Below are 5,321 nucleotides of genomic sequence, written 5' to 3' on the forward strand. Positions count from 1 at the left end.
ATGAATAAAAATGTCATCCTGTTAATTTCTCAGAAACTCCATTCGTTTTAGGAAAAGTGTACCTAATCTGTGTCTGAATGAATGTTTTGCTCTAGCCTAAACGTCAAGTTTTCTTTGGGTTGCTGACACTGACCTACCATTGAGATTAAAAAAACAACAAAAACAAAAACAAAAACAAAAACTGAGAAATAAGTGAAATTAAAAGCTTTTCAAAAGTTGTGAGTTGACCCAGGGCGATGGTGATTTAAAACCATATAGAAACCAGTGATCTGATGGTTTACCTTAAATTGCTAAGTAAATAAACATGCTGAGCATCCAAGATGCTCTGGTGAAAGTTTGGTAGGCTAGTGTTCAGGGAATTAATTTTGATATTAAGGACATCTTGGAAAATTAAGTAAAATTTCTGGTCCGCTTAAATATATTCCTATTTTGGACATTTATACTCCACTAGTAAGTTGCTTCCTACCAGGTCGATGTCAAAACTATGTCATTTTAAGGTGAACTGAAGTTCAGAAGCAATTAGCACGTGGATATTTCGGGATCTCTCCCCCAATCTTTCATGTCAAAACTGTAACCTTGAGGTCTACGCATCGTCTCTCAGAGTCCCCTCAATTCACCAGTTAAGTAGATGCAAAAGTATGTAAGCATTTCAAACATGTAGACAAGAGATCTGGGCCATTTTCTTTTTTCTTTTTAATGGTACGATGTTCTCTAAACACTGCAGAGGGACAGCCAAAGATGCTCCTCCCCCCGCCCTGCCCCTGCAAACACAGTTAGTTCTTCCATATGGATAATTCTCGTCTTTAGTTACATGCTCTGCAAGCGTAGTCCCCTTCGTACCAGATTCCCGCTCCTACTCGGCCGCCACTTTCAGCCCTAACCACATAGCTGTTGTTCAGCTGTTCTTAGTTATCAACCGGCCTCCCGCAGGTCCGGGTTCAGAGGCGAGGTCCCTATTTCGCGCCATGCTCTTCGCAGGAAACTACCACGAGTGAGGGTCGTTGAGGCCATGCGCTCCGGACTCGAGCAACGCCAGCCTGCCGCAGCGCGAGGCAGGTGGCGGAGAGAACCAGAGTCCCCAGCCTGGGGGCGGCAGACCCTCGAACACCCGCTCCACCAAGCCCTTGAGCGGGGATTTGCCTGCGGGGCCCTCCACTCAGCACTCAGCGCCCCTCCCTGCCCCTCGCGGGCACAGCAGGCCCCGCCCCGCCTCATGCTCCGCCTCCAGCGCGGCTTTTAAGCTCTATAAAAGTTTCGCTTTTCGCTCTTTGGACTCTTAGTTTGACCACTTGAACTTGGGATCCACCGCTGCCCTCAGCTCCCAGTTGGAGGCAAGGTAAGACCTGTAGTCTGGCAGGAGTATAGATATGAGGTCGGCAGGACAGAACCCGGAGCGCAAGACCAGAGGTCCTAGGAACCAACTCGAGGGCAGCGCAGGAGACCCCAGCTTCGGAGCCCGAATGGGAGAACAAGACTGTCAGGCCCTCTGGAGTGGCCAACACGGGGCCGTGGAAGGGACCTACACTATGCCGCAGGCTTCCCCGCAGTGGGCATCCCCTCATACCAGAGGCTGCTTTTGCTACTGGTTCATAAGAGGCCCAAACCCACCTCGGCCTCCGGCGCGTGGCTCCCTGTCTGGCAGTGGAGGAGGAAGAGCTCCAAATTTGCGCCACTGGGGCCTGCGCTCTGCTGCCTTAACCCCTCCGCGGTCCCTCGCCCTTCCTAGCACCCTCCCCGCCTCCGCTTCCCTTCGCGGGCCTCCAGGGTCTGTCTGGCTGACTCTCCGCGCGGCTGAATGTCCCGCTACTTGGATGCTGCGCTCCCCGACAAGGGCCGGAACACTGCTGCTTATTGGGGCTGGGACCTACTTGATCATAGGTGGCGAGGGCTCAGGGATATTCTTGGAACAAAGAGTGTGGGTGCGGGAGAAGGCCGGGAGAGGAGTTTCTGGGTGCTGAGTATCTGGTACGCCCGACTGCAGACGTGCCCGCGTACAATATTGGCGCGCGGGGGCCATCAAAGGAGTGTGAATTGGGGAGTGGGAAAGAGTGAAAACTAATAGTAAAGGGGAAAATGAACTGATAATAGCTTGGTGATGGGCAAAGAGGAGCGGGAATTACGAGTGAGTATGCAAACGGGGTGCCAAGAATGGCGGTGGCTGGATTTTGGAGTGTACGCAAAGGCAGTTGTGTATCTGAGCTGTGAGGCGCGTAACAAAATCCGAGAGTCCAAAAGTTGAGGTAGGAAGACAGACTGTGGAGGGCGCTCTCGGGAGGCGGCAGAACTGTGCACGTCAAGAGTATGAACGAGGCCAGCTGAGAAGATGTCTTCTCAATGAGACCTTTGATGATACCAACTCCTTAGCGCGCGCCTCGCTGCCTCGGAGACTTTCGGGCCTCGTGGTCATTGCCAGAGTTGGTTTAGGACTGGAAGCCCCAAGCCCCTTACCATGCTGGCTTAAGAGCAGCTCTTCTTTCTGTCCCCTGCAGGGCAGACGAGTGCCGGGGGCGCGGGGGGGGGGGGGGGGGCGTGGAGGCCCCTTATCATGATGTGCCTAGAACCTCATCAGGAATCCGATCTGATTTCAATAAATCTTCCAAAGTAATGCATGCGAATGTATATATGTGTGTGCATATACCTTTACATACACATTGAAATGGTGCCTGTACCCTGGGTGTGAAAATGAACTCTGAAAGTAAAAGGTGAAACATTTTGTAATCCTGAGTAATGTGTGCATTAAATACTAAAATGAAACCAAACAATTGTAGGGTTTGAGGTATCCTGATAACATGGGAATAGTCTCAGTAACTGCAAAGATATGCTAAAGGTAGAATGACAAACTATGACAACCCTCAACCGGGAAGCAACTTGCATTGTCATTGAAGCTGCCTCAAGAACTACTTGATAAATTAGGAAAACAGGAAGATGGTTTGTTAATAGAAAAGCTTAGTTAAAGTTATCACAGTCTTTTGCATTTTTAAATTTGTACGAAGAGTCAGATTCCAAAAGATGTGTCTCAGCCTATGCTATAGGATTTGGCAATTCCAGAGCTGAGGGCAGCGGTGGATCCCAAGTTCAAGTGGTGAAACTAAGACTCCAAGGTGGGAAAGCGGAATTTTATAGAGCTTAAAAGCCGCGCTGGAGGCGGAGCCTGAGGCGGGGCGGAGCCTGTTTCGCCCGTGAGGGTGAGGGGAGGGCCTGTTGCGCCAACGGAGGGGCCCGCAGGCAGTTCCAGAACTTATATGGTGAAAAGATAATGGAAAGGGAAGGAGTGAGTGTGAAAATAATGGGAGAGGTAAATGTGGAGAAAATGGTGGGGTGTAAGAGACAAGCCAGATTTCCTCTCCTGTGTGTCACTTCCATTGCCACAACCATGACTCTGACCCCCAGTAAACAAAGAATCTTTGGGATTATTGCCTTGGGAAAGAAAATGAACCCCTTTTTCATTAATCTCCCTGAGCCTTATTAATCAAAGCAGTCCATTTGGAGGGATCCTAAATGGCCTCACTACCAGGGTAGGATTGACCCATAGTAACTATGTGCAAGTAAGAAAAATAAGTTGAGAAAATCAACCCTGGTAGGTTGTGTTAGATATGACAATGCCAACTTTCAGTTCTGAATTCTCCTCCAGTCATCTGAGGTCAGCCACATGACTGTTTTTTTTTTTCCTAACACAGGTCCCAACACTAACCCAGGAAGGAGATAAAGCAGGAATGAGGACCTTAGCCATGCAGACGCCTGTTGGGAGTGAGCCTGCAAAAAGCAGAGCACATGGTGAGCTCCTGCCTCTCCTGCAGGGAATATCTTCACTCAGAACACAGTCCCTGGGAGAAAGTCTGTGTCTCTGCACGAAATTCAAACCAATGCCTGAGACACTGTGAGGATAAAGAGTTCCTGTATACTGGAGTCTACAGGCAATGAAGGAAAGGCATAGACTGATATGTACCCTTAACTTTAAAAATGGAGATTTCAAACACCTCAGAGAAAAAACTTGTAACAAGACCAAGAGAGGTTAAAAAAGACTGCAACCGAAGACGAACGGTATGTTCTAAAATGAAATTGTCATTTCACAGTCACAGCATGATAAAGGCATAGCCCCCACTCCTGATGTTTCCTTCCTGTGAAGGCACCATGGGAAGTTCTCCTGTCCCTGCCTACCTCCTTCCCTCCTCCTCAGGGCAGATGAATTGATAGGTGAGTTAGGGAGGAAGAGCTAAGAATCCTGCAAAAGCTTGTATACTATTTCCTTCTGCCCTGCAGGAACCAGGCCGGAGGGAGAGGGCTGCATTTGCCCAGCTGTGCTAATGATGGAGAAGCAGTCCTGGCTGATTCTGGAGATGAACACCAGTGTCTCTGATGCTTCAGCTGTGTTAGAAGTTTGGCATGAGCTCTCCACCGGGCCCCTCTATCTATATACTTCAATTAGTTCTGAATTTGGGTGGGCTTGCAGAAGTCATATTACTTGCATAAAGCCCCAACTAGTTAGTTAAAGAATTGTGATTAAACCCTGAGTCTTCTGTTTGGCCTGCATATTTTATAATAAGCCATAATATCTCTTAACACCATATAGCCAACACTCATTTTTAGAGGGGCTTGACTTCCCTAATTCAGAGTTTTCTACAAACCTACCCCTAGAGCCCAATGCTAAGCTTTTCTTGGCCACATTTGGTACCAGCCCTCTGTCCTCTAGCCCTAACTGGCCTGCAAACCAATTAATGACACAATCCTCACCCTCAAGCACAGAATGAGGAAAGGATCCATGATGAGCTACTAGGATGACAGAAAGCTGGATTCACTGTGGACTCTTAGAGCCAAGGAATCATGAAGGAAGGAGTGGTCCCTTTATGCTCAGAAAAGGCAGACTTCAGGTCCCAGCCCCCTCTGAGAAGAGCTCTCTACTTCCTGATGCTCCCGCAGCCAAATCAGCCACCAACTTCCGTCCTGGTCCTTTCATGGAAGCAGAGAGATGACTGAGAGGAGAAATTGCAGTTCTACTCCCTAGATACCACAAAGATGACTAAAGCAGGCTTAAAACCAGCCTAAGCAAGGGTAGTATGATTACTCTGATATTTGAACTGTCCCCCTAAGAAAATTATTCTACCATCATCTGCATTCTGAGACTCTCAGTTCTTTTAAGGTAAACAAATGCTTTCCTTTTATGATGAGAGATACGTTTCAAAGTTTCGAAACCCAACAAAGGCCATACATTTATGCAAAATGTCACTAGCATGTGATCGACAGCTATCTGATTATGGATTTGGGTTTGCATTTCATTTTAAAGTCAGAAAGCATTAACAACCACAAGGGCACTGAGCATATTA

The 5,321-nt window shown here is 48.1% G+C and overlaps 1 long non-coding RNA gene across 1 annotated transcript; it reads left to right on the forward strand.

The window, feature by feature from the left end:
• Window positions 1-1,231: 1,231 nt before the first annotated feature.
• On the forward strand, window positions 1,232-4,530 carry LOC107507207. The gene is made up of 3 exons (XR_001596118.2): window positions 1,232-1,336; window positions 3,678-3,774; window positions 4,261-4,530. It is a non-coding gene; the product is annotated as an uncharacterized LOC107507207 (long non-coding RNA).
• Window positions 4,531-5,321: the final 791 nt, after the last annotated feature.

This window comes from Rousettus aegyptiacus, unplaced genomic scaffold (assembly GCF_014176215.1).
Source record: "Rousettus aegyptiacus isolate mRouAeg1 unplaced genomic scaffold, mRouAeg1.p scaffold_m13_p_1, whole genome shotgun sequence".
NCBI lineage: Eukaryota > Metazoa > Chordata > Mammalia > Chiroptera > Pteropodidae > Rousettus > Rousettus aegyptiacus.